This window comes from Equus przewalskii, chromosome 18 (genome assembly GCF_037783145.1).
Source record: "Equus przewalskii isolate Varuska chromosome 18, EquPr2, whole genome shotgun sequence".
Taxonomy (NCBI): Eukaryota; Metazoa; Chordata; class Mammalia; order Perissodactyla; family Equidae; genus Equus; species Equus przewalskii.
Window position 1 is genome coordinate 14,756,934 of NC_091848.1, and position 23,990 is coordinate 14,780,923.

Sequence of the window (23,990 nt, forward strand, 5' to 3'; positions counted from 1 at the left end):
GATATTAATTCATTGCTTAGCACCCTTTAGAAAAACAGTTTACTTTTATGACTGTTTCTCTGCTAGGCCTCTCTATTTCTTTTCCCCAGAGACTCCGAATCCAATTAAATGAGACTGGAAGTAATTCCAAATTGTCACATTGGCCAATTAAACATATAATAATCCTGTGTACCTAATCACTAGTACCAAAAGTTTATTTATTTAAGTAGAGCTATCACTGTGTACCCCCTGAATGTTTTTCTTATCTTTGCCTGCAGATACATGTTGTTTCTTGACATCATTGTAAACTGCATTAGGAATTTTCCTTCCCTAAATATAGGTTGTCTAAGGCACAGCAGCTATAAACTTACTATGGTACTCTGTTGAAAAAATTAAAATGTTTACATTCTTGCTCAGGACAGACAAAAATTAGGACTTTAAAAATTAACAGTGGAAAAAAAATACCACCATTTGGAGGATTATTCAGTTCAATATATTTCTTCTCACACATGTGGTATTGGAAAGCATCTGTCCACTGACATTTCAAAATAAATGACAATAATTTAAGAATAACTAATCTTTTAAGAATCCTTTTATATTTTTCAAAACCCTAATTTAACAATACGATAAAGTGAGCTAGGAGGTTTTGATGCTGTGTGAATATGTGTGAGGTAGAAAACAAGTTATAAAAATCATAGACTAAAGAGGGACAAAAATGAATTTCAAACATTTGCATTTTGATAGAAACACTTGGAAAAATTTTCTTCCCATGATAACCTCAAAAGGAAGTCTGCTTGACATGTGGATGCCTGTCACCTAATAGAAATTCATTTAATAAATTCTGAATTTAGGAAATCAATGAAAAATGTAAAAATCTCACTCTCAAGGACAGCACACACTGTACTTATAGAAGTTGGGTTCTTTAGGTGATGACTTGATTCTGTACTCTGATTCCGCCTTCTGTTAGCATTTGGATACCTAACTACGGCCCAACAATTAATGAGGACACCAGCCATTAGTTAAACGAGGCTTGGGCAACCTTTTCCTGTAAAGGATCAGATAGTAAATATTTTAGGCTTTTGTGGGCCATGTGGTCTCATAACTCCTCAACTTCGCCTTGCGGAAGCAGCTATAGACAATAAATAAACAAATGAGTGGGGCTGTGTTGCAGCAAGACTTTATTTCCAAAAATATGTGGTGGGCCAGATTTGACATAGTTTCTCTAAGATAAACAAATTATTAGGTTGAGCAACAGGTGAAAAGCACTGGTATAACAGTCAATCAATAGTCAGACGTCAGCTTCTACACGTTCTGGCCACAGGCCCCTTTAAATATTTCAGTTTACTGTTTCCTCTTCAGGGACAATACATACGTTGTACTAAAATTACTGTGCAGAGTTCAGGAAAGAAACTTTGCAATTTTGAAACATGCAGAAAACAGGAAAGGTAGTTCTGGATGGCATACCCACTGGCTTGAGTTAGGTAGAACATAAACTGATTGCTTCTATCATGTTAGTGATTGCCGTCCTTGGAGTGGAATGATTGTGAGAACAGGGGAGATAGATAGCCACAGTGGGTTTCTAGGGCTTTCCTGCATTTTTAATGCTTTTAGTGATTTGGTTTTGAGTTCACCAACGTAAAAGTAGAAGTTTTAGTATTTTTATTAATATTTCTCCAAAGTTGCTTTTACTGTAATGGCGTGTTGTCAAATTGTTACATTCTTAAGGATGATTTTATTACACCTGGGGGCTCGTCTTTTTCCAAAGGAACATATCTCCAAATTTATATTGAAATAAGTGACGAATTAAGAATCATTGAAATTATTACCTGCCCTTAGGGAAGCACAATTATTATAATAGTAAAAAGGTGCTAGTATTAAATAACAAAATATGGTTTCATGAAGCTACATGTTTGCTGAGATACTTTTTATGGAAAGCTATGTTGATATTAGGAACACAGCTGAGATTGTAATTGCTCCAATTCCATTTTCTTCCCAGTGGAAATGGCATTTATGACTTACCCCCCACCTTCCTCTGTCTGGGTCCCACCAGAGCTCTGCCCTACAGCTTAGACTTTATGAATCAGCATAAAATTCAGTGGAAGAACATGAAAATAGCATGGAAATAACATGACACCATGTGATATTTGTGAGGCAGGAGATAGAGGTTTTCATCATGCTGAATTTACAAAGGGCAAAGTAATTAATTAATCAGCGCAGGGCATCTACAAGGAGTCAGGTACCTAGTGGGATCGTGCTTCTGGCTGATTCACTTCATGACTCGAATGCAAACAGTAACCCATCATTCTTCCCGCTTTCCTTCAGGTATCTCTGTTTACCTTTTAGACCAACGTCCTAGATGCTAGTCAGTGTAATTCAACGTTGCCTCTAAATGTTTCATTTTGTTGTCATTGTTCTAGTCAACTTACTTACACTTACCTATTGAATGTTGTAGCTGCAGTGGAACTGTAAGATCATGTTAGCCAAACCCTTTTAATTGACAGTTGGTGGTTTAATATCTGTCAGTTTTGAGCCTTTACTAAGTGCTAAACACCATGTAAAGCATTTGACAGAGTAGAATAAACCCATCCCACCCACACTCTCGCACCAGATCCCAGCCTGTTGTGCCTGCCCATGGAATCTGCTCCAGCAATTCTCTCTCTTCGCCCCTGTCTCTCCCTCCCTCTCTTTCCCTTTCTTTCAGTTTCTCCTTTTCTCCTCGAGCTTGTCTACCAGCACACAAAAATGCTGTTCTTCCTATGAACTTAAAACAAAACACCCTAAAAGCCTCTCTTGATCTCCTTCCTTCCAGTTATCATCTTAGTTCTTTCCTTCTCTAAAAACAAAACAAAACAAAACAAAACACTCTTCTTGAAGTTACTCCAGCAAGGCTCGCATTCCTCCCAGTTCACTCTGCTCACACACTACTGCTCTTGTCAATGCTACCAGTGGTTTCCATGCTGTACGTGCCATGGTTCACTTCTCAGTCTTCAGTTTCCACACACTCTCAGGCGCAAGAGATGCAACTGCTTGTTCCCCTCTGCAGTGTCTGCTTTCCCGCTCGCTTCCACAACTCTGCTCTTTCTGGTTTCCCTCCTGTCTTACTGGTTGCTCTTTTCTGTCTCCTTTGCTGGTATCTCCTCATCTCCCTGGATTCCTAACTTTGGAGCGCCCCAGGGCACAATGCTTGGACTCCTCTTTCTTTCTATACTCAATCCCTTGATGAGCTCATCAGTTTTATAGTTTTAATACCCTCTCTGGATTGACAACTCTTAGATTTACATGCTGAGTTTAAACCTCTTCTTGGATCTCCAGACTCTTATAGAAGCTGGCTTCTCAACATCTCTACTTAGACACCTAATAAGTATTTCAAACTTAACATACCCATACCCAACACTCTGATTCTCCTTCCTTCCCCTCCCTCAGTCTCTAGTGGTCTCCATCTATCCAATTTCTCAGGCAAAAAATCTTGCAGTCATCACTGACTCTTCTCTTTCTCTCACATTCTCTATCCAATCCAAGATAAAATTCTGGTCAGGTTATCTTTAACTTATATCAGAATCCTGCCACTTTTCATCACCTCTAGCATACCATCTGGTCCATCAGGTCTCACCTGGATTATTGCAAACAGCCTCCAAACTGGACTCCCTGCTTCCTCATCATCTATTCTCAACACAGCAGTCAGAACAATTCCATTAAAATTAGTGTGTCAGAGCAGGTCACTCCTGTGCTTAAAACTGCAAGGGCTTCCTATTTCACTCAGAGTAAAAATCAGTCTTTAAAATGGCATTTGAGCCGTATGCCATCTGGTCACACATTACTTCTCTAATCTCATTTCACTTATTCTGCTCCAGACAAACTGTCCACCTGCTGTTCCTCAAAATGAACAAGTACACCATTGTCTCTGAGATTTTGCAGTTCATAGTCCCTGTCCTGGAATGTTCTTTCCCTAGATACCCTCTCACCTCCTTGGTCACCTCCTTCAGGTCTTTATCAGGTGTTATTTTCTCAGTGAGGACTGCCCTGATCACACTCCAATACTATCCATACCAGAGCCTAAAATATTCACTGTCTGGCTCTTTACTGGAATGTAAGCTTCCTGAGGGCAGGGATTTCTGTCTATTTTATTCATTGCTCTATCCCCAGTGCTCAGAACAGTGCCTGGTGTGGTAGTTACCCAACAAATATCTGTTGACTTAATAACCAAACATTATCTTATTTATTTATTTAAAATAAAAAAAATGAAATTCTTGTTACAAAGAACTTGAGGCCTACAGAGTGACTAGAATTCTAAGACAAGCGGTCTGCCCTAGGGTTACCTCATTGCCCATTTTTCACAGAAGGCTTTTATAGTGGAGGCGGCCTGGGAATGGAGTGATAGAGACGGCTTTGTCAATTCAATTTGTCCAGCGTGGAACCCAGTGCAACATTTAGCTCATATGGGAGCTTAATATGCTAATGGATGCTGATGTATTTATTGCATAAATTAAAGAGGAAGGGTACCAGGAAGCACAGTGGCCTAATGTGCTATATCTAAAATTATTTTTAACATGATGCCCTCAGTCAGCTGTCAATGGTTATTGTTTTCCTGCAAGAAAATCTACTATTCTTTTCATAGTAAATTTGAATTCATTTTACAAAATTGATTCTGAAGTCATATTTAATTTACTTAATACATCTGTTAAATGTAAAAGGTTCAGAATCCAGCTTTTAAATATATATGCATCTAAAATAAAAGATTTTTATGTCAGGAACTCAGCTTATTGTGAATCAAACCCCATTCCTATAGAATGGCAAATGCACAATGAAAGAATTTGACGTGTTATTATTAATCGGATAGGTACCAGTTTTGTTTTCCAAACTAATACCAGGAAAGGATCATGATACATAAGCATATTCATGCCAGGTGACTTTACAGATTGAATATTTCTAACCAGACTGCAATTCTAATGGTATGAAAATACGCTATTGATATTTCTTAAGGCCTATGTTCAGATTCAAAATTTATAACATTTCTACTCAGCGCGGCCACATGGTGGTGTAAAACAATAAGATATGGGTAAACAAAAGAAAATCAGCACGGAATCAGCTGTGTGTGGTCTTATCAGGCTGACTGGCTGGGACCTTGAAAAGTCATTCCGTTCAGCACCTTGCCTTTAGGCAGGATCACACTTAAACCTTTTAAATGAGACTGATGAGAATCTACCCTGTTTTAAAGACCTCCACAGGACAGGGCTCTGCGTTCCTCACCGATTCCAGAGTTTCACAGCCATAAACAGCACCTTTTGCAGTTGGAGTCTGCTGGCTTCGGTTCTCTCTTGGGTGTTAATGCACCCCAACTAGACGTTATCCTCTGAATGGTAGTTCTACATCATCCTCACAATAATTCATTAATCTTCTCCTCTCTGGGTTAATTAATTAACCTCAGTTGCTTTAATCTTTCTCCATGCGTCCCCTTTACCTGAGATTAGCTTCACGGTTGTCGTTTTTAACTTGTTAAATTCCTCCTTTTCTTTCTTCTACAGCCAGAAATTGACCTCTCTCAAGAGTCAAAGGATAATCTTGTGGTCTTTTTACGCAGCTATTTCATTTATGTAACTGGTATAGGTACTTAGAAGTGTGTCGATAGTCCTAACTACAGAATCCTTCCCTGTTATCGACATACTTAGGAGGGTGTTTCCTTCCATACTTAAAAAAAGCTCAAGAACATATGTATATACATGTCATTAATTATAGATGAATTAATATTGATGCAAAGTGTATATTCATTTGAATACAATACACATTAATATTGAAGAGATTATATTCTGATTGGGAGAACTGAACTAGCAAATCACTCAAGCGCGCACACACACACACACACACACACACACATGCGTGCGCGCACATACATGAAGTGTTTATTCAAAGGCTCACATATCTTCCACACAGCAATCAGCCACAATGATCTTTTAAAAAATGTAAACGTGAATTACCTCAAATAAAATCCAAGCTCCTACTGCGGCCTGCAACTCTTGTAAGAGGCTGCCCTTGTTTTCCTCTTAAACACGTTTTTCCATCACTCTCCAGTCGACTATGGTTTATTCAGTTGCTCAAAGCAAACACAAACTTTCCTACCTTGGGGCATTTGTGTATGTGGTTCTTCCTGCCTGGAATCTAGTCTTCAATTTTCCATCTGACTGCGCCTTCTCAAGATTTGGTTCTTTAGGCTTTAGCTTAAACTTTGATGGCCTGTTCAGTGAGAACTGCTCTGACTATTCTATCTAAATAAGTTCTGCCCTACCATCCCTCAACCAGAACCTTAACCTTTTCTTGCATAAGTCTCACATTTTATAATTACTCGTTGGGTTACTCTTTTGCAAACTTCTTTCCCTTGACTTGTACTATCCAATATGGTCGCCACTTGCCATACGTAGCTGTTTATATTTAAGTGAATTAAAGTTAAAATTTAAAATTCAGTTTCTCAGGTGCACAAGGCACATTTCAAGTGCTCAGTTGCCACATGTGGCTAGTAGCTACTATATTGAATGACACAGAGCAGCTCCATCAACATTGGAAGTCCTATTGGCAGCACTGTCTAAACCGTAGGCCACAGGAATCTACCATTGTAGTGCCTCACACGTTACCTGATAAATAGTAGGTGTTTGTGATGGCTAATTTTATGTCAGCTTGACTGGGCAATGGTATGTCCACATACTTGATTAAATATTATTCTGAGTGTGTCTGTAAGGGTGTTTTTGGGTGAGATTAACACTTGAATCTGCAGACTGAGTAGAGCAGATTGCTCTCCTCAATGTGAGTGTGGCTCATTCAATTGACTTAAGGCCTGAGTAGAATAAAAAGGCTGAGTAAGGGAGAATTTGCTTTTCTGATTGCCTTTGAGCTGGGACCTCAGTCTTCTCCTGCCTTTAGACTCGAACAAACTTGGATTGGAACTCACACCATCAGCTCTCTGGGTTCTCAGGCCTTCAGACTCAGATTGGGACTATACCCCTGCCTCTCCTGAGTCTCCAACATGCCAGCTACACATCTATTGGGTATATGGATCCAATTCTATTTATGTGCTTTTGTTTCAACTTTGTCGTGGTCATCCTCTCCCCCTACCCCACTACCCCTAGTCATTTGATGTTCATCAGCAGGCTCAGTCCGTACCGTGCTCTGGGTTCATGCATTTCAGTAGTTGATGGGCATTGAAGAAGTTATAGCTTTGTCTCTGAACCTTTGTAACAAGTCTGCCTCTGTGACTAATTGCCAAATTCTAATAGCTAAAAGTTGTCCCTGAGACCAAGTCTCTACCTTTTGCAGACCAAATCTAGTTAATGTCTTCCTGCCTTGATTGTAGTTCCAGATTTTTATTGCTAAGGTTCTAGCCATGCTTGCTCCAGCAAGATTGTCCAGGAATGGATGAGAATTTTTCTTGACGTTCACTACCTGCCTCCTAGTCTGGCACTTCAAATATTGCCTATCCTTAGATTCTCAATTGATAACAACAACAAGCAATAACAATAATAGCATTACTATACTATTCGTAACAGCAGCCAATATTTACTGAGTGTTTACCATATATATAGTAAATGCTTTTACATTTTATTTAATTCTTACAATCAAGCCTGTGAAATGAGGAACCTGAAGTTCCTCAAATTGAGGAGAATTTTACGACAAGTCAGCTGCAGGGTCGGGATTTAAGCACATATACTTGTCATCAAGTTTTGGCCTCTTAATCACCGTTCTATACTACTTCCATGTTGCCATTCTTTTCGTGTGAATCTTTTATGAGAGTCTATTATCTTTTCTTGGACCGCCCTGATGCTAATTTCTTGCCAAACTGTTGACCACTGGTACACTCCCTAAAAACTATATTTCTATGGTTGATTAAACAGAGGGGTAATTATTATTGCCCAGTGATGGTTGTTCTTCCTCCCTATCCCCATCTCAAGCTTGTCTCACCAGCAGACATGTCTTCTTCTTACTTCTGGCTTATTCATTCTGATAGAGCCAACGATTCTTTGCCCGACAATGTCAAGAGACGTGTTATTACTTTTATAGAAAATATATGGCTGGTTGAAGAGGCCTAGATGAATAGGACTCATTCCAGATTATCCATGAAGGTTTGATTTCATTTTTGATTATTATTTTTCCTGTGTGGAGCCAAAAAATGGGGCTATCAACATTATCAGCAAATGTTTATTATGTTTGTTACAATGGGCGTATGTTTGGAGTCATGGCAACATGCAAAAGTATAAGAACATGATGCTGAACTCTCTGAGCAATTTGTCTATTGATTTGACATCCATATTTGAAAAGAGTAATCAAAATATAAGACAGTTTTATAGCCATAAAGAACTATGCAAATGTTAAGTACATAATGTTAACTAAGAAGTACAGAGCATAAGTGTTAGAGCATTTTGAAGGCTGAAATGATTACTTTTGGCTGTAATAGACTGATTCAGTGCTGAGACCTGAAGAATGGCTGGCATTATTTTTAAGTGGTGATGAAGAAAATGGAGCATTTTATTTTATTTTATTTTGTTACCAGAAACATATCACATGCAAGGAGCATTGAAGATGGAAAGTGTTAATGCAGGATCTGAGGAGAAGCAGAGGGTTTGTGTAAAAGAAGAGGGAGAGAAAAGGACAGATGCTTATGTTGGGGATTGTCTGGAGATTATGTTGGGGATTTTTTTTTGTCTTTTGGGTTTTTTTTTGGTGAGGTGAGGAAGATTTGCCCTGAGCTAACAACCATTGCCAGTCCTCCTCTTTTTTTTTTTTATTTTTTTGCTTGAGGAAGATTAGCTCTGAGCTAACATCTGTGCCAATCCTCCTTTATTTTGTATGTGGGACGCCTCCACGGCATGGCTGATAAGTGGAGTAGGTCCACACCTGGGATCTGAACCTGTGAACCCCAGGCCGCCGAAGTGGAGTGTGTGGAACTTTAACCACTTGGCCATGGGGCCACCCCGAAAACTTCTAATTTTAAAATCTCAGCCACTACCTGTCTGGATTCCATGATGAGGAGGACATCTTTTCCAGTCAGGATCTCTCAGGCTCGTGTTTACCAGAGACAGTGACAGTCTCTGACCATAACAGAAACATTCTAGGGGTGTCTCTTCATTGCTTTTTAGGTAAGGGTTTATAAGCAGCATCCCTTGATATCTGGACTCCACTCACTCTCCAGGATACAGAAGATGGTCTGGGGAACCTGGGTCCTGCTAGGGCCATATGAATATAGGAAGACGTCTGAGTATATGTTTTTATTATACTCATATTTGCATACTTCATAAGTTCATTCGTTACACAAAGATGGAGAATCTAAAATGAATAAGGCATTTCCCATCATTAAGGTCTCATGGAAAGGCAAACATGCACAAAGATAATTATAACACAATGAGTAAAGTGCAACAATTGATACACACATTAAGGCAGCTGAGAGAGTTGGTGCATTTAGGGAGGGAGACCTAGAGGAGATGAGAATCTGGACCAGCCTAAAATGATGAGCAGGAGTTAGCCAAGCAGAGGGAGAACAGGACTGAGAAGGCTATTCTAGGTATAGGGTTCAGCTTGAACGCAGGTGCAGAGGTTGGAAGTAGGAGGGAGAGTGGGAAACCCCAACAGGACCATCTTGCTGAGTTTGGAGCAGGCAATGAAGGCAAGGAGAAGGCACAAAGGAGCTTGGATGTTATCCTGTGGGTTTCAAGTGCAGAATGACATGGGCAGTTCTGTAGTTTAGAGAGAGAACCTTGTCAACTCTTTAGAGGCTGCACTTGAGAGTGAGAAGACCAGAGAGAAGAAGTCATTGTCAGAACTTCTAAGAGATAATGGACCAGCCTAAACTAGACAGTGAGTATAGGAAAACAGGAAATTAAGATATTGGCACCATGCCTAAGGACAAAGTCAAATGACAAAGGTATGTGAGAAGGCATTTGAGTATTCCAGGCCCAGCGGTGGCCCAGTTTCAGACACTAGGGGCAGTTTCCATAAAGGAGTATCCTATTAGTCATGTGAGAAAAGATAAATCTAAAACTGAATTCGTTCCTTTTCCAGATGAACGAACTAATATCTGAGTCTCAAGGAAATCATAAATAATGATAATACAATAATGGGCTTGGCTTGAAGCCAACAATATAACGCTAGGGTGGAGACTGACTGGTATCAGAAACCAGCATCAAATAATATGCTGCCCTGACGTTCTGAAGAGCGTTTACGGAACCTGATACACCTGACAAGATTTCTCAGTGCTTTTTCTTGAGGGTTCCTTCTGGAGCATTCCTCTGGGCAATGTTCCTGCCAGTGACTTGTCTCCCGCCCCACCAATATTCCAGGTCACTCTCCCATGACTGAGAATGGAGCCCTCATCCTTGGAACACGTCTTCACCAGCAGAGGGCATCCTCACCTTTTGGTATGTGTGAAAATCTAGATTATCTATTTCTCTCATCTTGAACAGGATTATAATGTTGTATCCAACTTCTTGTGGTATCAAAGGAAGGGGAAAGATGTGGCAAAAACAAAGAACGTCATTTTAGGTCATCCTGAAAAGGGACAAAAACTAGAGAGTCTAGCTGTACAAAAACAGGCAATCCTGAATCTAATTTTACTCTCAGTAGTTCACACCAGCAGTTCCTGGAGCCCATGTAAAATGTAAAGCAGTTGGAAAGGAAAGTCTCCAGAGTAGAAAATAAACCCATTCACGGCAGAGGAACAGTTTACAGTGAAAGTAGCCAGAACTGTCATGTTATCCCTAGAAGTAAGGAAAACGTATCATCTTACTGCTTGCCATTCTATCTCCTGATCTCTGCGTGGGTAGGAAAAAGCCCCAGAATCTATACAGATTATAATGTCTGATAGAAGATCTGGATTATTTAGCACTTTGTGCAATTGGACCACAATCATAAACTCAGCTGCCTCTTTCTCAAGAGCCTGAGACCTACAGGTAAAGGGGGAGAGAGTGAGGAAACGAGTGATTAGTGAGCCTAGGCAGGCTCCAATATGGTGAGCTGGTTCCTTGGAACTTGGAATGAATTTTCCAATAGAACCAAAGTATACATACACTGTGGTGAGGTCTTCAAGGCAACCTACAGACGCCCATTTAAACCATGGTTTACTGAAATGATATACATTTAACAATTATGCAATGTTTTATTAATAAAATAAACCTAACGAAAAGAGTTAAGAGGCTTAATACTTCTGAACTTTTAACTGAGCAGAAGCAGGTGTCATTTTCAGCATCTCACAACAGTGGTCACTCCTGGCAATTTTAAATAGTTACATTTTGTGCTGTGTGGGAATGTCCTGTGCATTGCAGGAGATTCAGCATCTCTGGGAACCCCGTTCTACATGCCAATAGTGCTTGCCAGTTATTTTGACAACCCAAACACCCTCACTCACTTCCCATGACATGGAGAGGGACTGAGAACCACTCGCAGATGTTTACAGACATTCTGAAATGGAACCATAGGCACTTTAAAGGTTGGTGGTACAGATTTTGATTTTTGTTTTTAGGTTAAGTTCTACTTCATAATATTTCTTAGTTGAGACCATATTATCAAGAGCATTTTTCTTATCAGTCTTGAACCAGATAAGCTTTTGGCTCCCAAATGGAACAGAAGAGACAAGCCAGAAGACAGCTGTCCGATGCTGGAAGGGCATGCATATCTTAGAAAAGGTTCCCTGAGGTGTAATAACCTAAGAACCAGACAGGGAGAGAGAAAAAACAAGGAGGAAGCAGGAAGCATTGTTTGCATGGTCCTATGTGAAGGCTAAACCCAGGCCGTGGAGCCATGCCTCTTATTTTCTCATCACATGCTTCACCTTGGACAAATCACTTAATCCAAGTCTTCATCCTAACATTCTATGGTCTCTCTCTAGAATGGAGATGATTTTAATAATACCTATATTCTGGAGGGATGCGTGTGTGTGTAAGTAATTTTACATACAAAATAATTTGAAATTATGAAATGATCTACACATTTTAGGTTGATACTATTGTTATTCACACTGTGGTTATCAACCCGAGGGTGAACGTGGAGATGGTGAGAGTCAGAAGCTGAGTCAGGGCTTCCCAACTCAGGCAAACTTTGTGCTTGTACTGATAGATAGGAATGGTGTAAAAAGTCAGAATGAGTTGGATATAGAGCTGGGAGACAGGTAGCTTATACCTGGGAATGTCTCCATATTAATATGGTCAAAATTGTTACACAGGACACTTGCGACACAAGGAGAAAGGATCTTTAAAACACTTTTAATGTAGCATTCTCAATTTAATCCAGCTAGGAGAACCACTACAACGAAACACCACCACTAGCAATAAAACCTGTTTATAAAAATCCCACGAAGATACAATAATGAGTTTGTTCTCCAAGTATTAACAGCTCCCTGGTGGAGGACTGGCTCACTCTTCTGAGATCGCTGAGGGCTCTAAGACTAATATATAAACATCTGCTGATTTTTATGAGTGATACATATTTGGGGTAGACACAGGCAAAATTATGATATGTTCAGATTTGCTTTCTACAGTTTTCCTAGCCCCTTTCAGTAGTCCATGCTTCTGTTCTGGCATTTCTTTTCTTTTTTTCCACTTGCACTCTGCTTGTATTCTGGCTGCCAAAGATTTCCCACGGTGAAACGCACCTTCCACTGGCCTGAGGTCAGTATTACAGGATTCAACTTCTCCCTTTTTCAATACCTTCCTTCATTCAAGCATATCCATTCTGCTTCTAATTTTTTTGAGGCAATTGCACATCTAGAGATAAATAGTAATTTGTGAGGCATCGAAAGACCTGACCCAAATGTGTTTCCCTCAATGACTTGAAGTGCCGTAAAAAACACATTAGTCACTTCTTTAGGTTGAGGTATTAAACGGTATTGCACATCCGTGTTTTCGCTGAAGGTAAAGGCATTGTCACTCATTAATAACTTTAAATGAATTATTTTAATCAGATTAATGGAGATACAGCACTGAGATTGAAAACTCAGATGTAGGAGCTAGACTGCCTTTGTTTGAATCCCAACTCCGCCATTTGCTATCTGTATGATTTTGGGCAAGTTAATTAACCTCGCTGTGCCTCAGTTTCTTCACATTATCACACAGATACTTCATAGGATTGGCAGGATTAAACGCTCTCTTATACGTAACGCATGTCGAGCAATGCCTCATACTTAGGAAGCACTCAATAAGTGTTAGTTTGCAAAGTATTATTCTGCCCAGGTGTTAATACTGCTATTTAGGAAAATGAAATACACATTGCTTTGTTGAGAAGCTTATACCCAAACAGGCTTATTTATACTGCTTCAAAAGTATATTGATTTCCTCATTTTTATTAGTTTTTTCTTGCACTTAAAAAACTTGTAGAAGCTTATCACTAATATAGGTAGTGTAGTTATACAAGCCTACAATGAGCATGCCACTCCCTTGGTGCAATCTTCTTTAACCTTTACTATACTTAATTATTCTGTTTCCCACCCTGTCGTGACACTTTGCTTATGTCTTCTCTTAGAGCCCTTTAATTCTCCCTGGTAGACTAAATGTTGGTATTCTTTAAAGGCATCTCCAATATAGGATAATTCTGTGGAGGGCAAGGAGCACATCTCATTCTTTATTATGGATTCACTGGAGACTTGCTTGCGTAGGCATTTGCTACGTGATTGTCAAATGAATGAATAATTGAAGATCCATAAGGACAGAGAGTCGTGAAGTTTTGCTGTATCCCCAAGCATCTAGAACAGTGACTGGCACATAGTAGGCAGTCAATAAATATTTGCTGATGATTTTGTTAAATGAAGGGAGAAACAGATGTGCTGTTGAAGTTAAAATGGGATTCTATATATGAAACCAAGTTTTCCACTGAATTACATTAAACATCTTGAAGTCTATTCCTCCTGAAAAAAATGTGCTTTGGGGAAGCAAACTATGGCACCCAGGCTAGGACATTTGCTTGCTCCTTTGGAGATTATTTCTCTGCAGGTAGGGGAGGGTAGTAATAGTAGCTGTCCATTAGCTATATTCTTTTGTCTCTAGCCATAGCTACCACCTCATTCATTCATTCATTCATTCAACCTAAAGCTATTGACCCCTTGGTTCATGAAAGACTCTGTGGCTGATGATGGGTGGCCTGAGGCAGGAAGGATCCACAAAGATCTTGATCAGAGAGTTTATGTCCGAGTAGCTGAAATAAAGTGTAGTGCTCTTGCCCATTGTGAATACAGTGTGACAGTCTCATCCAGTTCACTTCTAAGAGAAATGGCCTGCCTATGCCTCCTGATGAAGGAGCAGGTTTAGGTAATCATGATCCTCCTTACTATTTGGACTAGGATGGGCAGTCAAGTTATAGAGACTGATGACATAACCCAGGCCAAATATCTTGGCCAAAACATGCATGACTAGCAATCATAGATATATAAGAACTAGGGCATTCAAAAAAAATAATCAGTGAGTAGCAAGAGGAGAATGGAAAAGAAAAACAAAGTGATCTCCACTCCTTCTAGGTTCCCTCTCTTTCATCTTCCCCTTCACTGTAGGCTGCCTTGATGGATAAACACCTGGAGAATCCATTTGCTATGGTTGTTCTGGCTCAGGAGAAAACGTCAGGAGAGAGTGGTCAGACCGTGATACACAAACTCTTGGCTCCATGCTTAGTGTGAACACACACCTAGGCTTTCCCAAGACACTCCTAGTCTATGCCTGTTGTCCTAGGGTAATTAATAGGGTCCCTTTCACCCTCAAAACTGTCATGGTTTAGACGGTAAACGATGTGGTCTCCATTGTTCTCTCAGAGAGGATGTTTTAGAGCACGAACGCGTGTTGCATAGCCATCCTCATGGTAAAGTAAATCTGTTTAATGTTCTGTAAAGAGAATTGTCTATCTTGTCTCTAGCAGAATTGTAAGCTCTTGAAGGGTAGGAATCTCATTTTATGCTTCTATTCCTTCTTTCTGGCAAGAACTGATTATATAGCAGGTGGCAATAAATTCTTATTATATTCAACTTTTTCCCTGAGTTAAGATTCTATGGAAAAATGCATATGTATGTATACTTTTTTCTCATATAAGATATCTATTTTATTGGAGTACATGTATTTATCCTCAGTCAACTTGCTGGGTGATTTCTTATAGAATTTATCAGGAACTGTAATCCATAGAAACCCTAATTTTTATGCTGAAATGCACATTTTGCGATGGTCATTTTGTGGCTTTTGCTTTATAGATTGGAATCAGAAAGCCTGGCTAACGTATTTTCTCTTCTTCACAGATTATCCAACACACACACAAAAAACTACACTAACATAAAGTAAAATTTCTATATACTTCCTTAGATGAAAAAGGAACACAAGTTTGGTTGAAGAAAAAAAATGAGGAATTCCAGGTCTGAACAGTGTAAGGAAAGCTATGGAGCTGGGAATTAAAATGATATGCATATTAAAAGCAAACAACTATTTATTTATTGAGTCCTTACTATGTGCCCATTCCGAGTAATTTTTACATTGTTGCCCTTTTAGGACAGAATACATGGAAGGCCTTAGAAGTCAGATGCTAGAGTCTAGCACTACAACTGTTGAATTTACAAGGTAATCACCCTTTCACTCTTAGGAGAAGCTTTTGCATCTTTGAACTGGTTTACAGTACTGATTTTAGGAAACTTTTACATCCCTTTTGGGGCACAGTACAATATCCATCTGTTTATTTAGATGTTTGTTTGAAGGGGGTTTAATGTGGGCAAAGATGATGCTCTTTTTTTTTTTCCCTAAACCACAGTTTGCATGATGTTTATCTTATCTTTTTAATTGTGTTTTTAATTTTTCAAATGTGCCCAGAGGCGTTAAGTAATGGTAGCGTATTTATAAATTAAAAAATAAATAAATAATTTTGGAAAGCAATAACAGCTGGCAAGTATTTTTTCATGTGAGTTGTTTTTAAGGAAAGAAAGAAACAGTTCTGTGGGCACGAAGAAACAAACCATACAAGTTCACAGAAGAGTAGACTGCAGCAAAAGCCTCTTAAAATTCGAAATTTTCCGAAAACCTGAAGAGAATAAGTGTATCCCTTGAAGGAAGGTGTGGGATTCTAGGGTGTGTCTAGGGCTTGTAGGGGGAGTGAGATCTCGGAGGGCTAGACGCACTACAAGGATAAATACTCACGGTGAGTGTAGGGGAGACCCTGCTTCTTACTGCGCTCATATAATCCACTTGATTCTGGGTAGAAGAGATTTATTAGTAACACTGTTAATGTACTTCGGAGCAGCTACTACTGCCTTAGGGATGATCAAAGGTGAGATACCAGAAGTCTCAAGGCCCTGTACAAATGGGATCCATTTCAGCTCTTCCTGATTCAGGAAAGGGCTCTTCCTAGCAAAGGGCTGGGACTTGCTTCCCTGAAGACACAATGCAGTCATTTGTAGCCCAGGGAGAGGCGGGGATTTAGGAATCCGCTGCCATGGCCAGGATTTTACAGAACTCATTTGAGGAAGACAAAATCTTTGGCAAAAGTCAATTGATAGAATCTCATGACTCAAAGGTACACTGTTGAGCAATTACACTTAAAACACAACAAATCTAGGGAAAGACTGCTATGGGATCCCTAAGAGAGTATCCAGACTATGGCAGCAGAGAAGGAATTCTCTTAACCCTGGGGTTGGGGCTTGTTTCCAGTCCCTCGGTGAGGAACCCAGAGACTGAAGACTGATGTGAAACCTCAGTAACAGCAAGGTCACATCATGCATGCATTTGACCTAGATGGATTCCAAAATATTGATGAAAAGACAAAAGGGAAGATGGAAATTTAAATAGTGCCTAATGCCAGCTGACCATTTTATTCAATAAGTTTAAGCCCACAGGCAGTGAATGGAGTCAGTCAAATCAGCAATAATCATTGCAAGTTTTAAACCCATTTTTAAAACGTGAGAGACATGTTAAGGGTTTCCCTGATCAATGGCAAAGAAAGCAAACATCTGCCAGGCAAGTGGATGGTCCTTCAGGCCATACAGGAAGAATTTTGATAATTAATTGAGGGCTAAGGAAGAATTAGATGGATTGGTAAAGTTATCAACGGTACATGGAATGATGACGATGCACAGCAAGGGCCGACAGAAATAGAATCATTAACTGGCTGAAATATTTCAAGCAAAGAAATCCTTGAATGACAGTTTCTGATTACAATATCTGGTGGAATTATATACTGGACATTATAATAAACATTAAATTTTTTGTGAGCATATTTGCACATAGATTGTATACACAAAATCATGTACATGATGATAGTGGATGATACAAAGGACTTTTAAGGATATTTCTGATTTTACCTGTTTTTTTTTTTTTTTTTTTTTGCATTAGATGCTGACATTAAAAACTAACCTCTTTATATCACCCTATTCCACTCCATCCTTTTCTGGAGTGCGTGTGAGTCAGCCCTCAGGAATCCCAAGTGAGTTAGGGGAGAGGTAAAGTCTTGTGGGGATATAAGGCAGTATATTGAGTTGTTGCCATTATTATCACTTGATTTGTGTTCACGGGTTGATAAGACTTGGGGATATTGAAGTCATGTAAGATATAAGTAAAAACATAAATTTTCCATTTCAGAATCTGGGCCACATTATTGCCAATAAATTCTTTTGTTAACTTTTATAAGGTTGTAGAAAAAGTTTCTTTTTTCTATTCTGTATTTTTCTATATAGACACCTGGTCTAAGGGGATCTTACCTACTTTACTATTAGGTTCAAGATTTTGACACCCAGATTATGTTAATCTAAGTAAGAAGCCCCTTTTTGAAGAATTTGTTCTTTATAATGCTGACTTAAAATGTCAGTGTCATAGTATGAATTTAAACAGCAATAATACTATTTTTCATTTCAGAACACTATCTGTGATATGTGTTTTCATATGCATTCTAATTTCAGTTCCACAAATATTTACATTGTGACCAATGTTATTGAGTCATGAATACAGGTAGTGAAGGTAAAAAAGGTGAATTGGTCAGTTCTCCATCTTCAAGAAACCAAGAGCCTTTTAAGATAAATTGACATTTAAGGAAATATTTATGACCCGGTATACGCACTAGTAGCTGCAAAGACAAGGCATAGAAGCAGTACAGAAAAAAGAGTAATCTTATTGGGAGAAAATGGAGTCAGGGAAACCTTCCCAAGGAGGTGGGCCCCAAGAAAAGCATGAGAATTGACCAAAGAGCAAAAAGCTATTCTGATCAGAGAAGATGGGATATGCCAATGAGTGTGAGGGTGAAATAGCATGCTGTGCTTGGGTAGTGTTTCAATATTGAAAAGTATCTGTGTGCGTGTGTGTGTGTGTGTGGAGAGGAGGCCGGAGAGGCAAACAGGATCTTAATTATAAGAGACCTTTTAATTTTTTTGCCAGGATTTATTTTGTAGATTATGGAGAGCCATTTAAAGTAATTAGTCTGGAGAGAGATGTGTTCAAATTTGTTCTGTAAATAAAGCACACTACATATATTGTTTTTTTAACCTGCTTTTAGAAATGAACAATATGGTGAGGATACCTTCCACTTAGTAAATATTTATCTGTCCATTAATTAAAATAATTGCATTGTATTCCATGGGTATTTTCACTATTTAATTAATCAATCCCTTAAGTTAGACAGTTAAGATATTAGAGAGTTATGTTTTTGAGACTAATAAAGAGTTCAGTTTGGAACATGTTTTGATTGAGACACTTATAATACACCCAAATGGGGATATCCAGAAGGTGCTTGAAAATATAAATGTGGAGGTTGGAAGCAGGATCTGAGAATGCAGGTATAAATTTGAGATCATTAGTATATTGATTAGTTGAAACCAGAAGAGGGGATTTAATGCCCAAGGAAAAGTAAATGCACAATTGAAAAAAAGAGTAAAGGGGATAGAACCTTTAGAAATACTGATTTTCAAGCAGTGGGTTGAGGAACAAGAGACTGCGAAGGAAAAGTCAGAGAGGTAGGAAAAAATCCAGAGTGTGGTGTCAGAGAATCCAAGGGAAAGGAGAGTTGATTCTCATAACAACTATTGGAGAGATGAGACTAGGTACCGCTATTATTATTATTCCCTATCCAGAGAAGCTAAAGGTCTGGCCAAGGCCAACATAATTGTAAGGGAGAAAACTGGATTGCCGATCCTGAATGTCTAGCCCCAATTCTAATGGGGTTAGCATCGGATTTTATGATTCAGGTAATTAAAGAAGAATATAAAAGAATAACAGAATAAGCTTCAGAAGCTAAAATTAAGATGGAATCTGTAGGAGATTTAATATGTAGAAAAGGAACATGTTCTTAAATTATAGCAGGCAAAGGATATCCCAAAATAGGCTGAGAGAGAAAGATGATGAAAATGTCTGTAAAATGTTAAGTCTTGGCTTTCAAATTTGGGACTACGGTGGATAAGATGATCAGAAAAACTCTACCCAGAACAGCTGATACTCCTAAACAAGATGGACTAAAAACAAACATAGCAAACAAGTGTTATTTTAAACTTTTTCATTTTGAAAGAATTTCAAATTTACAGAAAAATTGCCAAAATAGTTCAGAGTTAATGTATATCCTTACACCCAGCTCCCCCTAGCTTCTTCTAATTTTAATAACCTACATAACCATAGTGCAATGAATAAAACCAAGAAATTAATATTGGTACATTACTATTAACTAAACTACAGACTTTTCCAGATTTCACTAGTTTTTCTTCCTTCATGCTCTTTTTCTGTTCCAGGATCCAATCAAGGATCCTGCAATACATTTGGTTGTGTTTCCTTAGTGTCCTCCAATCTCTGACATTTCCTCATTCTTCCCTTGTCTTTCACAGCCTTGACCTTTAATGAATGCTGACTGGTTATTATGTAGAATGTCTCTCAAGTTGAATCTGTCTGATGTTTTCTCTAATCATGAGAAAGTCTAATTATGACTGAAATTATGAATTTTAGGCAAGAATACTATAGAAGTGATATGGTATCCTTCTCATTGCATACTATCAGGGGGTACCATGTTGATATTTTATTACTGGTGATATTAACCTTCATCATTTGATTAAGGTGATATTTGCTGAGTTTATTCACTATAAAGTTACCAGGTTTCCCTTTCCAATTGATAAATATTTGGGGGAGATATTTTGGGGCTATGCTAATATCATACATCTCCTCAATCATTTGCCTACTAAATTTAGCATCCATTAGTGGATCTTCTTTACAATTTATTTAAAAATTTTTTAAAATTAAAGGGAGATAACCCATATGCTTCCTGTCCCTATATAGTCACACTTTCCCTCCCTATCAATATACCACACCATAAGGTGCATTTGTTACAATCAATGAACCTACACTGGCACATTGTTATCACTCAAAGTCCATAGTTTACATTACGGTTCACTCTTGGTGTTGTACGTCCTACGAGTTTTGACAAATGTATAATGACATGTATTCACCATTATAGTATTATAGAGAATAGTTTCATGGCCTAAAAATCCTCTGTGCTCTGCTTATTCATTCCTTCCACCTCTCTAACCCCTGTTAACCACTAATCTTTTTACTATCTCCATAGTTTTGCCTTTAACAGCACGTTATGTACTTGGGATCATACAATATGTAGACTTTTCAGACAGGCTTCTTTCACTTGGTGATATATATTTAAGTTTTTTCATTTCTTTTTAGTGCTGAATAATATTCCATTGTCTGGATGTATTAGAATTTATTTATCCATTCATCTACTGAAGGACATCTTGGTTGCATCTAAGTTTTGGCAATTATGATTAAAGCAGCTATAAACATCGGTGTGCAGGTTTTTGTGTGGACATAAGTTTTCAATTCATTTGGATAAATACCAAGGAGTGTGACTGCTGGATCATATGGTAAGAGTATATGGTAACAGTAAGTTTTGTAGAAAACTGCCAAACTGTCTTTCAAAGTGGTCGTACCATTTTGATTCCAACGAGCAATGAATGAGAGCTCCTGTGCTCTACATCCTCATGAGCATTTGGTGCTGTTAGTGCTTGGGTTTTGGCCATTCTAATAGGTGTGCAGTGGTATCTCATTGTTATTTCAATTTGCAATTCTATAATGATGTTAAACATGTTTTCATATGCTTGCTTGCCATCTGTATGTCATCTTTGTAGGGGGTTTGTTCAGGTCTCATGCTCATTTGTTAAATCAAATTGTTCATTTTCTTATTGTGGAGTTTTAAGAGTTCTTTGTATGTTTTAGGTAACTGTTCATTATCTGTGTCTTTTGAAAATATTTTCTCCCAGTCTGTGGAAGAATTCTCATTCTCTTGACAACATCTTTCACAGAGCAGATGTTTTTAATTTTAATGAAGTCTAGTTTATCAATTCTTTTTTTCAAGGATTATACTTTTGGTGTTGTATCTAAAAACTCATTGCCATTCCCAGGGTCATCTAGGTTTTCTCCTGTAGTATCTCCTAGGAGTTTTATAGTTTTGTGTTTGACATTTAGGTCTGTGATCTATTTTGAGTTAATTTTTCTTGAAAGATGTAAGGTCTGTGTCTAGATTGTATCAAACTGTCTGATTACTACAGCTTTATAGTGAGTCTTGAAGTTGAATAGTATCAGCTCTCCAACTTTGCTCTTTTCATTTTATATTGAGTTGGCTATTCTGGGTCTTTTGGCTCTTCTTATAAACTTTAGAGTTAGTTTGTTGATATCCACAAAATAACTTGCTAGAATTTTGATTGGGAATGAGTTGAATCTATAGATCAAGGAGGGAAGAACTGACACCTTGACAATATTGTATCTTTCTATCCATGAACACAGACTCTCTCTGCATTTATTTACTTCTTCTTTGATATATTTCACCAGAGTTTTGTAGTTTTCCATATATAGATCTCGTATATATGTTGTTAGTTTTATACCTAAGTATTTTATTTCTTTGGATGTTAATGTAAATGGTAATATGTTTTTATTTTCAGATTTCACTTGTTTATTACTGACGTAATGGACAGCAATTGAATTTTGTATATATTCAATTTGATTCTCGCAACCTTGCTATAATTGCTTATTAGTTGCAGGAGGTTTCTTTGGTCAATTCTTTCAGATTTTTTACACAGATGATCGTGTCATCCAAGAACACAGTTTTATTTCTTCCTTCTCAGTCTTATACCTTTTATTTCCTTTTATTGTCTTATTGTTTTAGCTAGAACTTCCAGCACAATGTTGAAAAGGAGTTGTGAAAGGGGACACCTTGCTTTGTACCTCATCTTAGTGGGAAAGTTTAAAGTTTCTCATCAAGTATGATGTTAACTGGAAGTTTTTTGTAGATATTCTTTATCAGAGTGAGGAAATTATCCTCTATACCTAGTTCACTGACAGTTTTCTTTTTCTTAAAGTTTGGCACCTGAGCTAACATCTGTTGCCAATCTTATTTTTTTTCTTCTTTTTCTCCCCAAAGCCTGCCAGTACATAGTTGTATATTGTAGTTGTGGTCCTTCTGGTTGTGATATGTGGGACATGGCCTCAGCATGTCCTGATGAGCTGTGCCATGTCTGTGCCCAGGATCCGAACCAGTGAAACTCTGGGCCGCCGAAGAGGAGTGCACAAACTTAACCACTCTGCCACGTCACCAGCCCCTCCCTGAGAGTTTTTATCATGAGCAGATGTTTGAGTTTGTCAAATGCTTTTTCTGCATCTATTGATATGATCATGTGACTTTTCTTTAGCCTATTGATATGATGGGTTAAATTAACTGGTTTTCGAATTCTGAACCAACCTTGTACACTTAGGATACATCCCACTTGGTCATGGTGTATAGATTTTTTATATATTGTTGGATTCAATTTGCTAATATTTTGTTTAGGATTTTGCATCTATGTTCATGAGATATTGACTGTAGTTTTCTTGTAATGTCTTTGTCTTATTTTGGGATTAATGATTTCTGGCTTCATAAAATGAGTTAGGAAGTATTTTCTCTGGTTGTATCCTCTGGAAGAGATCGTAGAGAATTGGTATAATTTCTTCCTTAAATATTTGGCATTGGGGCTGGCCCCATGGCCGAGTGGTTGAGTTCATGTGCTCCACTTCAGCGGCCCAGGGCTTTCGCCGGTTGAGATCCTGGGCATGGACATGGCACCGCTCATCAGGCCATGTTGAGGTGGTGTCCCACATGCCACAACTAGAAGGACCCACAACTAAGGTATACAACTATGTACTGGGGGAATTTGGGGAGAAAAAGCAAAAAAAAACCAATTTGGCATAGTTCAGCAATGAACTCATCTGCGCCTGGTTCTTTCTGTTTTGGAAGGTTATTAAATATTCATTTTTTTAAATAGGTATTGGCCTATTTAGATTGCCTATTTCTCCTTTGTGAGTTTTGGCAAATTGTGTCTTTCAAAAAATTGGTCCATTTCCTCTAGGTTATCAAACTTGTGGGCACAGAGTTGTTCATAATATTCTTTTCATGTCCATGGAAGCTGTAGTGATGTTCCCTCTTTTATTTCTGATATAATAATTTGTATCCTTTTTTTTTTTTCTTAGTTAGCCTGGCTAATGGCTTATTGATTTTATTTATCTTTCTATTGATTTCCTGTTTTTAATTTCATTGATTTTGGCTCTAATTTTTATTATACCTTTTCTCTGATTTAGATTTAATTTGCTCTTATTTTTATAGTTTAATTCTCCTGTGGTCTGACGGAAGATATTGGATGATTTCTATTCTTTCAAATTTGCTAAGCTGTATTTTATGGCCTAGAAGTGGTCTATTCTGGTGAATGTTCCATGTGAGAATGAGGAGAATGTATAATATGCTGCTGTTGGATGAAGCAGTCTATAGATGTCAATTACGTCCAGTTGATTGATGGTGTTGTTGAGTTTAACTACATCCTTACTTGTTTGCTGCCTGCTGAATCTGTTCATTGTCTAATTAAGAGGTGTTAAAGTCTCCAACTATAATAATGGGTTCACGTGTTTCTCCTTGAATTTCTATCATTTTTGTCGTATGTATTTTGATCCTTTGTTGTTAGGCACAAACACACTAAGGATTATTATGTCTTCTTGGAGTATTGACCTATTTGTCACTGTGTAATGATCCTC

General features: G+C 38.2%; 1 protein-coding gene across 2 annotated transcripts in view; it reads right to left on the reverse strand.

Annotated features, from left to right (window-relative positions):
• SPATA16 (spermatogenesis associated 16) overlaps positions 1–23,990 on the reverse strand; it is a 227,097-nt gene that overhangs the window by 82,802 nt on the left and 120,305 nt on the right. The window lies entirely within an intron of this gene.